The sequence below is a fragment of the Gorilla gorilla genome, chromosome 15 (genome assembly GCF_029281585.2).
Source record: "Gorilla gorilla gorilla isolate KB3781 chromosome 15, NHGRI_mGorGor1-v2.1_pri, whole genome shotgun sequence".
Lineage (NCBI taxonomy): Eukaryota > Metazoa > Chordata > Mammalia > Primates > Hominidae > Gorilla > Gorilla gorilla.
In genome coordinates this window covers 45,285,926-45,307,069 of record NC_073239.2, presented here as the reverse complement: position 1 = coordinate 45,307,069, position 21,144 = coordinate 45,285,926, and positions in this window count along the sequence as shown.

Sequence of the window (21,144 nt, the reverse complement as noted above, 5' to 3'; positions counted from 1 at the left end):
AGAACCGAATGGAAATGGACGGAATGGAATGGAATGGAATGGAATGGAATGGAATGGAATGGAATGGAATGGAGTGGAATGGAATGGAATAGAACGGAATTGAATCAATCCGAGTACAATGGAACGGAAAGGAACGGAAAGAGATGGAACACAGCGGAATGGAATGGAAAAGAATGGAATTGAATCAACCCGAGTGGAATGGAATGGAATGGAATGGAATGGAATGGAATAAATGGAATGGAAAGTAATGGAATGGAATCTATCCGAGAAGAATGGAATGGAATGGGGCGGAATGGAATGGAATGGAATAGAATGGAATAGAATGGAATGAAAAGGAATGGAATCAACCCGAGTTGAACGGAATGGAATGGAATGGAATTTAATAGAATGGAATAGAATGGAATGGAATAAACCCGAGTAGAACGGAATGGAACGGAACGGAAAAGAACGGAATAGAATGGAATTGAATCAACAAGAGTAGGATGGAATGGAATGCAATGGAATGGAACGGAGTGGAATGGAATGGAATGGAATTTATTGGATTGGAATGGAATGGAATGGAATGGAACGGAATGGAATGGAAAGGAATGGATTGGAATGGCATGGAATGGAATGGAATGTACCAGGGAAGAATGGAATTGAATGGAATGGAACGGAAAGGAATGGAATGGAAAGCAATCTACCCGAGAAGAACGGAATGTAATGGGATGGAATGGAAAAGACTGGAATGGAATGGACTGGAATGGAATGGAATGGAATGGAATAGAATGGAATATAATAAATCCGAGAAAAACGGAACGGAATGGAATGGAACGGAATGGAACGGAGCAGAATGGAATGGAGTAGAACGGAATTGAATCAACCTGAGTGGAATGGAATGGAATGGAATGGAATGGAATGGAATGGAATGGAATGGAATGGAATGGAATGGAATGGAAAGGAATGGAATCAACCCGAGTTGAAAGGAATGGAATGGAATGGAATGGAATGGAATGGAATGGAATGGAATGGAATGGAAAGTAATGGAATGGAATGGAATGGAATGGAATGGAAAGTAATGGAATGGAATGGAATGGAATGGAATGGAATGGAATGGATTCTACACAAGAAGAATGGAATGGAATGGGACAGAATGGATTGGAATGGAATAGAATGGAATGGAATGGAGTGGAATGGAATGGAATGGAATGGAATGGATTCTACCCAGGAATAACGGAATGGAATGGGACGGAATGGAAAGGAATGCAATGGAATGGAATGGAATGAAATGGAATAGAACGGAATTGAATCAATCCTAGTACAACAGAACTTAATGGAATGGAACGGAACGGAGTGGAATGGAATTTAATAGAACGGAATTGAATCAACCCGAGTGGAATGGAATGGAATGGAATGGCATGGAATGGAATGGAATGGAATGGAACGGAATCAACCCATGTTGAACGGAATGGAATGGAATGGAATGGAATGGAATGGAATGGAATGGAATGGAATGGAATGGAATAGAACGGAATGGAATGGAATGGAATGGAAAGGAATGCAATAGAATGGTATTGAATAAACCCTAGTAGAACAGAATGGAACATAACGGAATGGAATGGAGTAGAATGTAGTTGAATCAGCCTGATTAGTACAGAATGGAATGGAATGGAATGGAATGGAATGGAATGGAATGGAATGGAATGGAATGCAATGGAATGGAATGGAACGGAATCAACCCATGTTGAACGGAATGGAATGGAATGGAATGGAATGGAATGGAATGGAATGGAATGGAATGGAATGCAATAGAATGGTATTGAATAAACCCTAGTAGAACGGAACGGAACAGAACGGAATGCAATGGAGTAGAATGTAGTTGAATCAACCCGATTAGAACAGAATGGAATGGAATGGAATGGAATGGAATGGAATGGAATGGAACGGAACGGAATCTACCCGAGAAGAACGGAATGGAATGGAATGGAATGGAATCTACCCAAGAAGAACGGAATGGAATGGGGCGGAATGGAATGAAATGGAATGGAATGGAGTGGAATGGAATGGAATGGAATGGAATGGAATGGAATGGAATGGAGTGGAATGGAATGGAATGGAATAGAATGGAATGGAATGGAATGGAATGGAATGGAATGGAATGGAATCTACCCGAGAAGAACGCAATGGAATGGGACGGAATGGAATGGAAAGGAATGGAATGGAAGGGAATGGAATGGAATGGAATGGAATAGAATAGAACTTAATTGAATCAATTCGAGACGAATGGAGCCGTATGGAGTGGAACGGAACGGAACGGAAAGTAATGCAATGGAATAGAACGGAATTGAATAAACCAGAGTGGAATGGAGTGGAATGGAAAGGAGTGGAATGGAATGGAATGGAATGGAAAGGAATGGAATGGAAAGGAATAGAACAGAATTGAATCAATCCGAGTGGAACTGTACGGAATGGAACAGATTGGAACGGAACGGAATGGAATGGAATTGAATAGAATGGAATTGAATCAACCCAAGTGAAATGTAATAGAATGGAATGGAATGGAATGGAATGGAATGGAATAGAATAGAACTTAATTGAATCAATCCGAGAAGAACGGAGCCGTATGGAGTGGAACGGAACGGAACGGAACGTAATGCAATGGAATAGAACGGAATTGAATAAACCCGAGTGGAATGGAGTGGAATGGAATGGAGTGGAATGGAATGGAATGGAATGGAATGGAATGGAATGGAAAGGAATAGAACAGAATTGAATCAATCCGAGAGAACTGTACGGAATGGAACAGATTGGAACGGAACGGAATGGAATGCAATTGAATAGAATGGAATTGAATAAACCCAAGAGAAATGGAATAGAATGGAATGGAATGGAATGGAATGGAATGGAATGGAATGGAATGCAATGGAATGGAATGGAACGGAATGGAATGGAATGGAATGGAATGGAATGGAAAGGAATGGAACGGAACGGAACGGAACGGAATGGAATGGAATGCAATGGAATGGAATGGAATGGAATGGAATGGAATGGAATGGAATGGAATGGAATGGAATGGAGTCGAATGGAATGGAGTGGAATCAACCCGTGTTAAACGGTACGCAATGGAGTGGAATGCAATGGAATGGAATGGAATGGAATGCAATGCAATGGAATGGAATGGAATGGAATGCAATGCAATGCAATGGAATGGAATGGAATGGAATGCAATGGAATGGAATGGAATGGAATGGAATGGAATGGAATGGAATCAACACGAGTAGAACGGAATGGAATGGAATGGAATGGAATGGAATGGAATGGAATGGAATGGAATGGAATGGAATGGAATAGAACGGAATTGAATCAATCCTAGTAGAACGGAGCTTAATGGAATGGAACGGAATGGAGTGGAATGGAATTTAATAGAACGGAATTGAATCAACCCGAGTGGAATGGAATGGAATGGAATGGAATGGAATGGAATGGAATGGAACGGAATCAACCCATGTTGAACGGAATGGAAAGGAATTGAATGGAATGGAATGGAATGGAATGCAATGGAATGGACTGGAATGGAATGGAATGGAATGCAATCTACGCAAGAAGAACGGAATGTAACGGGATGGAATGGAATGGACTGGACTGGAATGGAACGGAATGGAATAGAATGGAATTGAATCAATCCGAGAAAAACGGAATGGAATGGAATGGTACGGAATGGAACGGAGCAGAATGGAATGGAGTAGAACGGAATTGAATCAACCTGAGTGGAATGGAATGGAATGGAATGGAATGGAATGGAATGGAATGGAATGGAATGGAATAGAAGGGAAATGAATAAACCCGAGTAGAACAGAATGGAATGGAATGGAATGGAATGGAATGGAATGGAATGGAATGGAATGGAATGGAGTGGAGTGGAGTGGAATGGAATGGAATGGAATTTAATGGAAAGGATAGGAATGGAATCTACCCGAGAAGAACCGAATGGAAATGGACGGAATGGAATGGAATGGAATGGAATGGAATGGAATGGAATGGAATGGAATGGAATGGAGTGGAATGGAATGGAATAGAACGGAATTGAATCAATCCGAGTACAATGGAACGGAAAGGAACGGAAAGAGATGGAACACAGCGGAATGGAATGGAAAAGAATGGAATTGAATCAACCCGAGTGGAATGGAATGGAATGGAATGGAATGGAATGCAATGGAATGGAAAGTAATGGAATGGAATCTATCCGAGAAGAATGGAATGGAATGGGGCGGAATGGAATGGAATGGAATAGAATGGAATAGAATGGAATGAAAAGGAATGGAATCAACCCGAGTTGAACGGAATGGAATGGAATGGAATTTAATAGAATGGAATAGAATGGAATGGAATAAACCCGAGTAGAACGGAATGGAACGGAACGGAAAAGAACGGAATAGAATGGAGTTGAATCAACAAGAGTAGGATGGAATGGAATGCAATGGAATGGAACGGAGTGGAATGGAATGGAATGGAATTTATTGGATTGGAATGGAATGGAATGGAATGGAACGGAATGGAATGGAATGGAATGGATTGGAATGGCATGGAATGGAATGGAATGTACCAGGGAAGAATGGAATTGAATGGAATGGAACGGAAAGGAATGGAATGGAAAGCAATCTACCCGAGAAGAACGGAATGTAATGGGATGGAATGGAACGGACTGGAATGGAATGGACTGGAATGGAATGGAATGGAATGGAATAGACTGGAATTGAATAAATCCGAGAAAAACGGAACGGAATGGAATGGAACGGAATGGAACGGAGCAGAATGGAATGGAGTAGAACGGAATTGAATCAACCTGAGTGGAATGGAATGGAATGGAATGGAATGGAATGGAATGGAATGGAAAGGAATGGAATCAACCCGAGTTGAAAGGAATGGAATGGAATGGAATGGAATGGAATGGAATGGAATGGAAAGTAATGGAATGGAATGGAATGGAATGGAATGGAATGGAATGGAATGGATTCTACACAAGAAGAATGGAATGGAATGGGACAGAATGGATTGGAATGGAATAGAATGGAATGGAATGGAGTGGAATGGAATGGAATGGAATGGAATGGATTCTACCCAGGAATAACGGAATGGAATGGGACGGAATGGAATGGAATGCAATGGAATGGAATGGAATGGAATGGAATAGAACGGAATTGAATCAATCCTAGTAGAACGGAACTTAATGGAATGGAACGGAACGCAGAGGAATGGAATTTAATAGAACGGAATTTAATCAACCCGAGTGGAATGGAATGGAATGGAATGGCATGGAATGGAATGGAATGGAATGGAACGGAATCAACCCATGTTGAACGGAATGGAATGGAATGGAATGGAATGGAACGGAATGAAATGGAATGGAATGGAATGGAATGGAATGGAATGCAATAGAATGGTATTGAATAAATCCTAGTAGAACGGAACGGAACAGAACGGAATGGAATGGAGTAGAATGGAGTTAAATAAACCCGATTAGAACAGAATGGAATGGAATGGAATGGAACGGAATGGAGTATACCCGAGAAGAACGGAATGGAATGGGGCAGAATGGAATGAAATGGAATGGAATGGAGTGGAATGGAATGGAATGGAATCGAATCTACCCGAGTTGAACAGAATGGAATGGAATGGAATAGAATAGAGTTGAATAAGCGCGAGTGGAGCGGAACGGAACGGAACGGAATGGAAAGGAGTAGAATGGAATTGAATCAACCCGAGCAGAAAGGAATGGAATGGAATGGAATGGAATGGAATGGAATGTACCCGAGAAGAACGGAATGGAATGGGACGGAATGGAATGGAATGGAATGGAATGGAATGGAATTGAATGGAATGGAATGGAATGGATTGGAATGGAATGGAATTCAATGGAAAAAATGAAATGGAATGGAATGGAATGGAATAGAATGGAATGGAAACGAATGGAATGGAATGGAACGGAATGGAATGGAATGGAATAAACCTGAGTAGAACAGAATGGTATGGAACGGAATGGAATTTAATAGAATGGAATTGAATCAACCCGAGTAGAATTGAATGGAATGGAGTGGAATGGAATGGAATGGAATGGAATGGAATGGAATGGAATGGAATGGAATGGAATGGAATGGAATGGAATGGATTCTACCCAAGAAGAACGGAATGGAATGGGACGGAATGGAATGGAATGCAATGGAATGGAATGGAATGGAATGGAATGGAATGGAATGGAATGGAATGGAATGGAATAGAACGGAATTGAATCAATCCTAGTAGAACGGAACTTAATGGAATGGAACGGAACGGAGAGGAATGGAATTTAATAGAACGGAATTGAATCAACCCGAGTGGAATGGAATGGAATGGAATGGCATGGAATGGAATGGAATGGAACGGAATCAACCCATGTTGAACAGAATGGAATGGAATGGAATGGAATGGAATGGAATGGAATGGAATGGAATGGAATGGAATGGAATGCAATAGAATGGTAATGAATAAACCCTAGTGGAACGGAACGGAACAGAACAGAATGGAATGGAGTAGAATGGAGTTAAATAAACCCGATTAGAACAGAATGGAATGGAATGGAATGGAATGGAATGGAGTCTACCCGAGAAGAACGGAATGGAATGGGGCAGAATGGAATGAAACGGAATGGAATGGAGTGGAATGGAATGGAATGGAATCGAATCTACCCGAGTTGAACAGAATGGAATGGAATGGAATAGAATAGAGTTGAATAAGCGCGAGTGGAACGGAACGGAACGGAACGGAATGGAATGGAGTAGAATGGAATTGTATCAACCCGAGCAGAAAGGAATGGAATGGAATGGAATTGAATAGAGTTGAATAAGCGCGAGTGGAACGGAACGGAACGGAACGGAATGGAATGGAGTAGAATGGAATTGTATCAACCCGAGCAGAAAGGAATGGAATGGAATGGAATGGAATGGAATGGAATGGAATCTACCCGAGAAGAACGGAATGGAATGGGACGGAATGGAATGGAAAGGAATGGAATGGAAGGGAATGGAATGGAATGGAATGGAATGGAATGGAATGGAATAGAACTTAATTGAATCAATCCGAGAAGAATGGAGCCGTATGGAGTGGAACGGAACGGAATGCAACATAATGGAATGGAATAGAACGGAATTGAATAAACCCGAGTGGAATGGAGTGGAATGGAATGGAGTGGAATGGAATGGAATGGAATGGAATGGAATGGAATGGAATGGAATGGAATGGAAAGGAATAGAACAGAATTGAATCAATGCGAGTGGAACTGAACGGAATGGAACGGAATGGAATGGAACGGAATGGAATGGAGTGGAATGGAATGGAATGGAATGGAATGGAATGCAATGCAATGGTATGGAAAGGAATGGAATGGTATGGAATGGAATGGAATGGAATGGAGTGGAATGGAATGGAATGGAATGGAGTGGAATCAACCCGTGTTGAACAGAATGGAATGGAATGGATTGGAATGGAATGGAATGGAATGGAATCAAACCGAGTTGAACGGAATGGAATGCAATGGAATGGAGTGGAATGGAATGGACTAGAATGGAATTGAATAAACCCCAGTAGAACAGAATGGAACGCAACGGAGTGGAATGGAATAGAATGGAATTGAATCAACCCGAGTAGAACGGAATGGAATGGAATGGAATGGAATGGAATGGAATGGAATGGAATGGAATCTAACTAAGAAGAACCGAAAAGAATGGGACAGAATGGAATGGAATGGAATGGAATGGAATGGAACGGAATAGAACGGAATTGAATCAATATGAGTAGAACGGAAAGGAATGGAATGGAGCGGAATGGAAGGGAATGGAATGGAATGGAATAGAATGGAATTGAATCAACCCGAGTGGAATGGAATGGAATGGAATGGAATGGAATGGAATGGAATGGAATGGAATGGAATGGAATCTACCCGAGAAGAACGCAATGGAATGGGACGGAATGGAATGGAAAGGAATGGAATGGAATAGAATGGAACTTAATTGAATCAATCCGAGAAGAATGGAGCCGTATGGAGTGGAACGGAATGGAACGGAACGTAATGCAATGGAATAGAACGGAATTGAACAAACCAGAGTGGAATGGAGTGGAATGGAAAGGAGTGGAATGGAATGGAATGGAATGGAAAGGAATGGAATGGAAAGGAATAGAACAGAATTGAATCAATCCGAGTGGAACTGTACGGAATGGAACAGATTGGAACGGAACGGAATGGAATGGAATTGAATAGAATGGAATTGAATCAACCCAAGTGAAATGGAATAGAATGGAATGGAATGGAATGGAATGGAATGGAATGGAATGGAATAGAATAGAACTTAATTGAATCAATCCGAGAAGAACGGAGCCGTATGGAGTGGAACGGAACGGAACGGAACGTAATGCAATGGAATAGAACGGAATTGAATAAACCCGAGTGGAATGGAGTGGAATGGAATGGAGTGGAATGGAATGGAATGGAATGGAATGGAATGGAATGGAATGGAATGGAAAGGAATAGAACAGAATTGAATCAATCCGAGAGAACTGTACGGAATGGAACAGATTGGAACGGAACGGAATGGAGTGCAATTGAATAGAATGGAATTGAATAAACCCAAGAGAAATGGAATAGAATGGAATGGAATGGAATGGAATGGAATGGAATGCAATGGAATGGAATGGAACGGAATGGAATGGAATGGAATGGAATGGAATGGAAAGGAATGGAACGGAACGGAACGGAATGGAATGGAATGGAATGCAATGGAATGGAATGGAATGGAATGGAATGGAATGGAATGGAATGGAATGGAATGGAATGGAGTCGAATGGAATGGAGTGGAATCAACCCGTGTTAAACGGTACGGAATGGAGTGGAATGCAATGGAATGGAATGGAATGGAATGCAATGCAATGGAATGAAACGGAATGGAATGGAATGCAATGCAATGGAATGGAATGGAATAGAATGCAATGGAATGGAATGGAAAGGAATGGAATGGAATGGAATCAACACGAGTAGAACGGAATGGAATGGAATGGAATGGAATGGAATGGAATGGAATGGAATGGAATGGAATGGAATGGAATAGAACGGAATTGAATCAATCCTAGTAGAACGGAGCTTAATGGAATGGAACGGAACGGAGAGGAATGGAATTTAATAGAACGGAATTGAATCAACCCGAGTGGAATGGAATGGAATGGAATGGCATGGAATGGAATGGAATGGAATGGAACGGAATCAACCCATGTTGAACGGAATGGAAAGGAATTGAATGGAATGGAATGGAATGGAATGCAATGGAATGGACTGGAATGGAATGGAATGGAATGCAATCTACGCAAGAAGAACGGAATGTAATGGGATGGAATGGAATGGACTGGACTGGAATGGAATGGAATGGAATGGAATGGAATAGAATGGAATTGAATCAATCCGAGAAAAACGGAATGGAATGGAATGGTACGGAATGGAACGGAGCAGAATGGAATGGAGTAGAACGGAATTGAATCAACCTGAGTGGAATGGAATGGAATGGAATGGAATGGAATGGAATGGAATGGAATGGAATAGAAGGGAAATGAATAAACCCGAGTAGAACAGAATGGAATGGAATGGAATGGAATGGAATGGAATGGAATGGAATGGAGTGGAGTGGAGTGGAATGGAATGGAATGGAATTTAATGGAAAGGATTGGAATGGAATCTACCCGAGAAGAACCGAATGGAATTTGACGGAATGGAATGGAATGGAATGGAATGGAATGGAATGGAATGGAATGGAATGGAATGGAGTGGAATGGAATGGAATAGAATGGAATTGAATCAATCCGAGTACAATGGAACGGAAAGGAACGGAAAGAGATGGAACACAGCGGAATGGAATGGAAAAGAATGGAATTGAATCAACCCGAGTGGAATGGAATGGAATGGAATGGAATGGAATGGAATGGAATGGAATGCAATGGAATGGAAAGTAATGGAATGGAATCTATCCGAGAAGAATGGAATGGAATGGGGCGGAATGGAATGGAATGGAATAGAATGGAATAGAATGGAATGAAAAGGAATGGAATAAACCCAAGTTGAACGGAATGGAATGGAATGGAATTTAATAGAATGGAATAGAATGGAATGGAATAAACCCGAGTAGAATGGAATGGAACGGAACGGAAAAGAACGGAATAGAATGGAATTGAATCAACAAGAGTAGGATGGAATGGAATGCAATGGAATGGAACGGAGTGGAATGGAATGGAATGGAATTTATTGGATTGGAATGGAATGGAATGGAATGGAACGGAATGGAATGGAATGGAATGGATTGGAATGGCATGGAATGGAATGGAATGTACCAGGGAAGAATGGAATTGAATGGAATGGAACGGAAAGGAATGGAATGGAAAGCAATCTACCCGAGAAGAACGGAATGTAATGGGATGGAATGGAATGGACTGGAATGGAATGGACTGGAATGGAATGGAATGGAATGGAATAGAATGGAATTGAATAAATCTGAGAAAAACGGAACGGAATGGAATGGAACGGAATGGAACGGAGCAGAATGGAATGGAGTAGAACGGAATTGAATCAACCTGAGTGGAATGGAATGGAATGGAATGGAATGGAATGGAATGGAATGGAAAGGAATGGAATCAACCCGAGTTGAAAGGAATGGAATGGAATGGAATGGAATGGAATGGAATGGAATGGAATGGAAAGTAATGGAATGGAATGGAATGGAATGGAATGGAATGGAATGGAATGGAATGGATTCAACACAAGAAGAATGGAAAGGAATGGGACAGAATGGATTGGAATGGAATAGAATGGAATGGAATGGAGTGGAATGGAATGCAATGGAATGGAATGGATTCTACCCAGGAATAACGGAATGGAATGCGACGGAATGGAATGGAATGCAATGGAATGGAATGGAATGGAATGGAATAGAACGGAATTGAATCAATCCTAGTAGAACGGAACTTAATGGAATGGAACGGAACGGAGTGGAATGGAATTTAATAGAACGGAATTGAATCAACCCGAGTGGAATGGAATGGAATGGAATGGCATGGAATGGAATGGAATGGAATGGAACGGAATCAACCCATGTTGAACGGAATGGAATGGAATGGAATGGAATGGAATGGAATGGAATGGAATGGAATGGAATGGAATGGAACGGAATGGAATGGAATGGAATGGAAAGGAATGCAATAGAATGGTATTGAATAAACCCTTGTAGAACAGAATGGAACAGAACGGAATGGAATGGAGTAGAATGTAGTTGAATCAGCCTGATTAGAACAGAATGGAATGGAATGGAATGGAATGGAATGGAATGGAATGGAATGGAATGGAATGGAATGCAATGGAATGGAATGGAACGGAATCAACCCATGTTGAACGGAATGGAATGGAATGGAATGGAATGGAATGGAATGGAATGCAATAGAATGGTATTGAATAAACCCTAGTAGAACGGAACGGAACAGAACGGAATGCAATGGAGTAGAATGTAGTTGAATCAACCCGATTAGAACAGAATGGAATGGAATGGAATGGAATGGAATGGAATGGAATGGAATGGAATGGAATGGAATGGAATGGAATGGAATGGAATGGAATGGAATGGAATCTACCCGAGAAGAACGGAATGGAATGGGGCGGAATGGAATGAAATGGAATGGAATGGAGTGGAATGGAATGGAATGGAATGGAATGGAATGGAATGGAATGGAATGGAATGGAATGGAATGGAATGGAATCTACCCGAGAAGAACGCAATGGAATGGGACGGAATGGAATGGAAAGGAATGGAATGGAAGGGAATGGAATGGAATGGAATGGAATAGAATAGAACTTAATTGAATCAATCCGAGAAGAATGGAGCCGTATGGAGTGGAACGGAACGGAACGGAACGTAATGCAATGGAATAGAACGGAATTGAATAAACCAGAGTGGAATGGAGTGGAATGGAAAGGAGTGGAATGGAATGGAATGGAATGGAAAGGAATGGAATGGAAAGGAATAGAACAGAATTGAATCAATCCGAGTGGAACTGTACGGAATAGAACAGATTGGAACGGAACGGAATGGAATGGAATTGAATAGAATGGAATTGAATATAATGGAATTGAATCAACCCAAGTGAAATGGAATAGAATGGAATGGAATGGAATGGAATGGAAAGAATGGAATGGAATAGAAGAGAACTTAATTGAATCAATCCGAGAAGAACGGAGCCGTATGGAGTGGAACGGAACGGAACGGAACGTAATGCAATGGAATAGAACGGAATTGAATAAACCCGAGTGGAATGGAGTGGAATGGAATGGAGTGGAATGGAATGGAATGGAATGGAATGGAATGGAATGGAATGGAATGGAAAGGAATAGAACAGAATTGAATCAATCCGAGGGAACTGTACGGAATGGAACAGATTGGAACGGAACGGAATGGAATGCAATTGAATAGAATGGAATTGAATAAACCCAAGAGAAATGGAATAGAATGGAATGGAATGGAATGGAATGGAATGGAATGCAATGGAATGGAATGGAACGGAATGGAATGGAATGGAATGGAATGGAATGGAAAGGAATGGAACGGAACGGAACGGAATGGAATGGAATGGAATGCAATGGAATGGAATGGAATGGAATGGAATGGAGTGGAGTGGAGTGGAATGGAATGGAATGGAATTTAATGGAAAGGATTGGAATGGAATCTACCCAAGAAGAACCGAATGGAAATGGACGGAATGGAATGGAATGGAATGGAATGGAATGGAATGGAATGGAATGGAATGGAGTGGAATGGAATGGAATAGAACGGAATTGAATCAATCCGAGTACAATGGAACGGAAAGGAACGGAAAGAGATGGAACACAGCGGAATGGAATGGAAAAGAATGGAATTGAATCAACCCGAGTGGAATGGAATGGAATGGAATGGAATGGAATGGAATGCAATGGAATGGAAAGTAATGGAATGGAATCTATCCGAGAAGAATGGAATGGAATGGGGCGGAATGGAATGGAATGGAATAGAATGGAATAGAATGGAATGAAAAGGAATGGAATCAACCCGAGTTGAACGGAATGGAATGGAATGGAATTTAATAGAATGGAATAGAATGGAATGGAATAAACCCGAGTAGAACGGAATGGAACGGAACGGAAAAGAACGGAATAGAATGGAATTGAATCAACAAGAGTAGGATGGAATGGAATGCAATGGAATGGAACGGAGTGGAATGGAATGGAATGGAATTTATTGGATTGGAATGGAATGGAATGGAATGGAACGGAATGGAATGGAAAGGAATGGATTGGAATGGCATGGAATGGAATGGAATGTACCAGGGAAGAATGGAATTGAATGGAATGGAACGGAAAGGAATGGAATGGAAAGCAATCTACCCGAGAAGAACGGAATGTAATGGGATGGAATGGAAAAGACTGGAATGGAATGGACTGGAATGGAATGGAATGGAATGGAATAGAATGGAATAGAATAAATCCGAGAAAAACGGAACGGAATGGAATGGAACGGAATGGAACGGAGCAGAATGGAATGGAGTAGAACGGAATTGAATCAACCTGGGTGGAATGGAATGGAATGGAATGGAATGGAATGGAATGGAATGGAATGGAATGGAATGGAATGGAATGGAATGGAACGGAAAGGAATGGAATCAACCCGAGTTGAAAGGAATGGAATGGAATGGAATGGAATGGAATGGAATGGAATGGAAAGTAATGGAATGGAATGGAATGGAATGGAATGGAATGGAATGGATTCTACACAAGAAGAATGGAATGGAATGGGACAGAATGGATTGGAATGGAATAGAATGGAATGGAATGGAGTGGAATGGAATGGAATGGAATGGAATGGATTCTACCCAGGAATAACGGAATGGAATGGGACGGAATGGAAAGGAATGCAATGGAATGGAATGGAATGGAATGGAATAGAACGGAATTGAATCAATCCTAGTACAACAGAACTTAATGGAATGGAACGGAACGGAGTGGAATGGAATTTAATAGAACGGAATTGAATCAACCCGAGTGGAATGGAATGGAATGGAATGGCATGGAATGGAATGGAATGGAATGGAACGGAATCAACCCATGTTGAACGGAATGGAATGGAATGGAATGGAATGGAATGGAATGGAATGGAATGGAATGGAATGGAACGGAATGGAATGGAATGGAATGGAAAGGAATGCAATAGAATGGTATTGAATAAACCCTAGTAGAACAGAATGGAACATAACGGAATGGAATGGAGTAGAATGTAGTTGAATCAGCCTGATTAGAACAGAATGGAATGGAATGGAATGGAATGGAATGCAATGGAATGGAATGCAATGGAATGGAATGGAACGGAATCAACCCATGTTGAACGGAATGGAATGGAATGGAATGGAATGGAATGGAATGGAATGGAATGGAATGGAATGGAATGGAATGCAATAGAATGGTATTGAATAAACCCTAGTAGAACGGAACGGAACAGAACGGAATGCAATGGAGTAGAATGTAGTTGAATCAACCCGATTAGAACAGAATGGAATGGAATGGAATGGAATGGAATGGAATGGAACGGAATGGAATCTACCCGAGAAGAACGGAATGGAATGGAATGGAATGGAATCTACCCAAGAAGAACGGAATGGAATGGGGCGGAATGGAATGAAATGGAATGGAATGGAGTGGAATGGAATGGAATGGAATGGAATGGAATGGAATGGAATGGAGTGGAATGGAATGGAATGGAATAGAATGGAATGGAATGGAATGGAATGGAATGGAATGGAATGGAATCTACCCGAGAAGAACGCAATGGAATGGGACGGAATGGAATGGAAAGGAATGGAATGGAAGGGAATGGAATGGAATGGAATGGAATAGAATAGAACTTAATTGAATCAATTCGAGAAGAATGGAGCCGTATGGAGTGGAACGGAACGGAACGGAAAGTAATGCAATGGAATAGAACGGAATTGAATAAACCAGAGTGGAATGGAGTGGAATGGAAAGGAGTGGAATGGAATGGAATGGAATGGAAAGGAATAGAACAGAATTGAATCAATCCGAGTGGAACTGTACGGAATGGAACAGATTGGAACGGAACGGAATGGAATGGAATTGAATAGAATGGAATTGAATCAACCCAAGTGAAATGGAATAGAATGGAATGGAATGGAATGGAATGGAATGGAATGGAATGGAATAGAATAGAACTTAATTGAATCAATCCGAGAAGAACGGAGCCGTATGGAGTGGAACGGAACGGAACGGAACGTAATGCAATGGAATAGAACGGAATTGAATAAACCCGAGTGGAATGGAGTGGAATGGAATGGAGTGGAATGGAATGGAATGGAATGGAATGGAATGGAATGGAAAGGAATAGAACAGAATTGAATCAATCCGAGAGAACTGTACGGAATGGAACAGATTGGAACGGAAAGGAATGGAATGCAATTGAATAGAATGGAATTGAATAAACCCAAGAGAAATGGAATAGAATGGAATGGAATGGAATGGAATGGAATGGAATGCAATGGAATGGAATGGAACGGAATGGAATGGAATGGAATGGAATGGAATGGAATGGAAAGGAATGGAACGGAACGGAACGGAATGGAATGGAATGGAATGCAATGGAATGGAATGGAATGGAATGGAATGGAATGGAATGGAATGGAATGGAGTCGAATGGAATGGAGTGGAATCAACCCGTGTTAAACGGTACGCAATGGAGTGGAATGCAATGGAATGGAATGGAATGGAATGCAATGCAATGGAATGGAATGGAATGGAATGCAATGCAATGCAATGGAATGGAATGGAATGGAATGCAATGGAATGGAATGGAATGGAATGGAATGGAATGGAATCAACACGAGTAGAACGGAATGGAATGGAATGGAATGGAATGGAATGGAATGGAATGGAATGGAATGGAATAGAACGGAATTGAATCAATCCTAGTAGAACGGAGCTTAATGGAATGGAACGGAATGGAGTGGAATGGAATTTAATAGAACGGAATTGAATCAACCCGAGTGGAATGGAATGGAATGGAATGGAATGGAATGGATCGGAATCAACCCATGTTGAACGGAATGGAAAGGAATTGAATGGAATGGAATGGAATGGAATGCAATGGAATGGACTGGAATGGAATGGAATGGAATGCAATCTACGCAAGAAGAACGGAATGTAACGGGATGGAATGGAATGGACTGGACTGGAATGGAATGGAATGGAATAGAATGGAATTGAATCAATCCGAGAAAAACGGAATGGAATGGAATGGTACGGAATGGAACGGAGCAGAATGGAATGGAGTAGAACGGAATTGAATCAACCTGAGTGGAATGGAATGGAATGGAATGGAATGGAATGGAATGGAATGGAATAGAAGGGAAATGAATAAACTCGAGTAGAACAGAATGGAATGGAATGGAATGGAATGGAATGGAATGGAATGGAATGGAATGGAGTGGAGTGGAGTGGAATGGAATGGAATGGAATTTAATGGAAAGGATAGGAATGGAATCTACCCGAGAAGAACCGAATGGAAATGGACGGAATGGAATGGAATGGAATGGAATGGAATGGAATGGAATGGAATGGAATGGAATGGAATGGAGTGGAATGGAATGGAATAGAACAGAATTGAATCAATCCGAGTACAATGGAACGGAAAGGAACGGAAAGAGATGGAACACAGCGGAATGGAATGGAAAAGAATGGAATTGAATCAACCCGAGTGGAATGGAATGGAATGGAATGGAATGGAATGCAATGGAATGGAAAGTAATGGAATGGAATCTATCCGAGAAGAATGGAATGGAATGGGGCGGAATGGAATGGAATGGAATAGAATGGAATAGAATGGAATGAAAAGGAATGGAATCAACCCGAGTTGAACGGAATGGAATGGAATGGAATTTAATAGAATGGAATAGAATGGAATGGAATAAACCCGAGTAGAACGGAATGGAACGGAACGGAAAAGAACGGAATAGAATGGAGTTGAATCAACAAGAGTAGGATGGAATGGAATGCAATGGAATGGAACGGAGTGGAATGGAATGGAATGGAATTTATTGGATTGGAATGGAATGGAATGGAATGGAACGGAATGGAATGGAATGGAATGGATTGGAATGGCATGGAATGGAATGGAATGTACCAGGGAAGAATGGAATTGAATGGAATGGAACGGAAAGGAATGGAATGGAAAGCAATCTACCCGAGAAGAACGGAATGTAATGGGATGGAATGGAACGGACTGGAATGGAATGGACTGGAATGGAATGGAATGGAATGGAATAGACTGGAATTGAATAAATCCGAGAAAAACGGAACGGAATGGAATGGAACGGAATGGAACGGAGCAGAATGGAATGGAGTAGAACGGAATTGAATCAACCTGAGTGGAATGGAATGGAATGGAATGGAATGGAATGGAATGGAATGGAATGGAATGGAATGGAAAGGAATGGAATCAACCCGAGTTGAAAGGAATGGAATGGAATGGAATGGAATGGAATGGAATGGAATGGAATGGAAAGTAATGGAATGGAATGGAATGGAATGGAATGGAATGGAATGGATTCTACACAAGAAGAATGGAATGGAATGGGACAGAATGGATTGGAATGGAATAGAATGGAATGGAATGGAGTGGAATGGAATGGAATGGAATGGAATGGATTCTACCCAGGAATAACGGAATGGAATGGGACGGAATGGAATGGAATGCAATGGAATGGAATGGAATGGAATGGAATAGAACGGAATTGAATCAATCCTAGTAGAACGGAACTTAATGGAATGGAACGGAACGGAGTGGAATGGAATTTAATAGAACGGAATTGAATCAACCCGAGTGGAATGGAATGGAATGGAATGGCATGGAATGGAATGGAATGGAATGGAACGGAATCAACTCATGTTGAACGGAATGGAATGGAATGGAATGGAATGGAATGGAATGAAATGGAATGGAACGGAATGGAATGGAATGGAATGGAAAGGAATGCAATAGAATGGTATTGAATAAACCCTAGTAGAACAGAATGGAACAGAACGGAATGGAATGGAGTAGAATGTAGTTGAATCAACCTGATTAGAACAGAATGGAATGGAATGGAATGGAATGGAATGGAATGGAATGGAATGGAATGGAATGGAATGGAATGGAATGGAATGGAATGCAATGGAATGGAATGGAACGGAATCAACCCATGTTGAACGGAATGGAATGGAATGGAATGGAATGGAATGGAATGGAATGGAATGCAATAGAATGGTATTGAATAAACCCTAGTAGAACGGAACGGAACAGAACGGAATGCAATGGAGTAGAATGTAGTTGAAACAACCCGATTAGAACAGAATGGAATGGAATGGAATGAAATGGAATCGAATGGAATGGAATGGAATGGAATGGAATGGAATGGAATGGAATGGAATCTACCCGAGAAGAACGGAATGGAATGGGGCGGAATGGAAAGAAATGGAATGGAATGGAGTGGAATGGAATGGAATGGAATCGAATCTACCCGAGTTGAACAGAATGGAATGGAATGGAATGGAATAGAGTTGAATAAGCGCGAGTAGAACGGAACAGAACGGAACGGAATGGAATGGAGTAGAATGGAATTGAATCAACCCGAGTAGAAAGGAATGGAATGGAATGGAATGGAATGGAATGGAATGGAATGGAATGGAATGGAATCAACCCGAGAAGAACGGAATGGAATGGGACGGAATGGAATGGAAAGGAATGGAATGGAATGGAATGGAATGGAATGGAATGGAATAGAACATAATTGAATCAATCCGAGAAGAACGGATCCGTATGGTGTGGAACGGAACGGAACGGAAAATAATGGAATGGAATAGAACGGAATTGAATAAACCCGAGTGGAATGAAGCGGAATGGAATGGAGTGGAATGGAATGGAATGGAATGGAATGGAATGGAATGGAAAGGAATAGAACAGAATTGAATCAATCCGAGTGCAACTGAACGGAATGGAACGGAATGGAACGGAACGGAATGGAACGGAATGGAATGGAATGGAATGGAATGGAATGGAATGGAATGGAATGGAATGGAATGGAGTGCAATGGAATGGAATGGAATGGAATGGAATGGAATGGAATGGAACGGAATGGAATGGAATGAAATGGAATGGAATGGAGTGGAATGGAATGGAATGGAATGGAATGGAATGGAATGGAATGGAATGGAATGGAATTTACCCGAGAATAACGGAATGGATTGGGGCGGAATGGAATGAAATGGAATGGAATGGAGTGGAATGGAATGGAATGGAATGGAATGGAATGGAATGGAATGGAATGGAATAGAACGGAATTGAATCAATCTGAGTAGAATGGAAAGGAATGGAATGGAGCGGAATGGAACGGAATGGAATGGAATGGAATAGAATGGAAGTGAATCAACCCGAGTGGAACGGAATGGAATGGAAAGTAATAGAACAGAATTGAATCAATCCGAGTGGAACTGAACGGAATGGAATGGAATGGAATGGAACAAAATGGAATGGAATTGAATAGAATGGAATTGAATCAACCCAAGTGAAATGGAATAGAATGGAATGGAATGGAATGGAATGGAATGGAATGGAATGGAATGGAATGGAATGGAATGGAATGGAATGCAATGCAATGCAATGGAATGGAACGGAATGGAATGCAATGGAGTGGAATGGAATGGAATGGAATGGAATGGATTCTACCCAAGAAGAACGGAATGGAATGGGACGGAATGGAATAGAATGCAATGGAATGGAATGGAATGGAATGGAATGGAATGGAATGGAATGGAATAGAACGGAATTGAATCAATCCTAGTAGAACGGAACTTAATGGAATGGAACGGAACGGAGTGGAATGGAATTTAATAGAACGGAATTGAATCAACCCGAGAGGAATGGAATGGAATGGCATGGCATGGAATGGAATGGAATGGAATGGAACGGAATCAACCCATGTTGAACGGAATGGAATGGAATGGAATGGAATGGAATGGAATGGAATGGAATGCAATAGAATGGTATTGAATAAACCCTAGTAGAACAGAACGGAACAGAACGGAATGGAATGGAATAGAATGTAGTTGAATCAACCCGATTAGAACAGAATGGAATGGAATGGAATGGAATGGAATGGAATGGAACGGAATGGAATGGAATCTACCCGAGAAGAACGGAATGGAATGGGGCGGAATGGAATGAAATGGAATGGAATGGAGTGGAATGGAATGGAATGGAATCCAATCTACCCGAGTTGAACAGAATGGAATGGAATGGAATGGAATAGAGTTGAATAAGCGCGAGTAGAACGGAACGGAACGGAACGGAATGGAATGGAGTAGAATGGAATTGAATCAACCCGAGTAGAAAGGAATGGAATGGAATGGAATGGAATGGAATGCAATGGAATGGAATCAACCCGAGAAGAACGGAATGGAATGGGACGGAATGGAATGGAAAGGAATGGAATGGAATGGAATGGAATGGAATGGAATGGAATGGAATAGAACTTAATTGAATCAATCCGAGAAGAACAGAGCCATATGGTGTGGAACGGAACGGAACGGAACGTAATGGAATGGAATAGAACGGAATTGAATAAACCCGAGTGGAATGGAGTGGAATGGAATGGAGTGGAATGGAATGGAATGGAATGGAATGGAATGGAATGGAATGGAAAGGAATAGAACAGAATTGAATCAATGCGAGCGGAACTGAACGGAATGGAACGGAATGGAATGGAACGGAATGGAATGGAGTGGAATGGAATGGAATGGAATGGAATGGAATGGAATGGAATGCAATGGAATGGAATGGAATGGAATGGAATGGAATGGAATGGAATGGAACGGAACGGAACGGAATGGAATGTAATGGAATGCAATGGAATGGAAGGGAATGGAATGGAATGGAACGGAATGGAATGGAGTCGAATGGAATGGAGAGGAACCAACTCGTGTTTAACAGAATGCAATGGAATGGAATGCAATGGAATGGAATGGAATGGATTGCAATG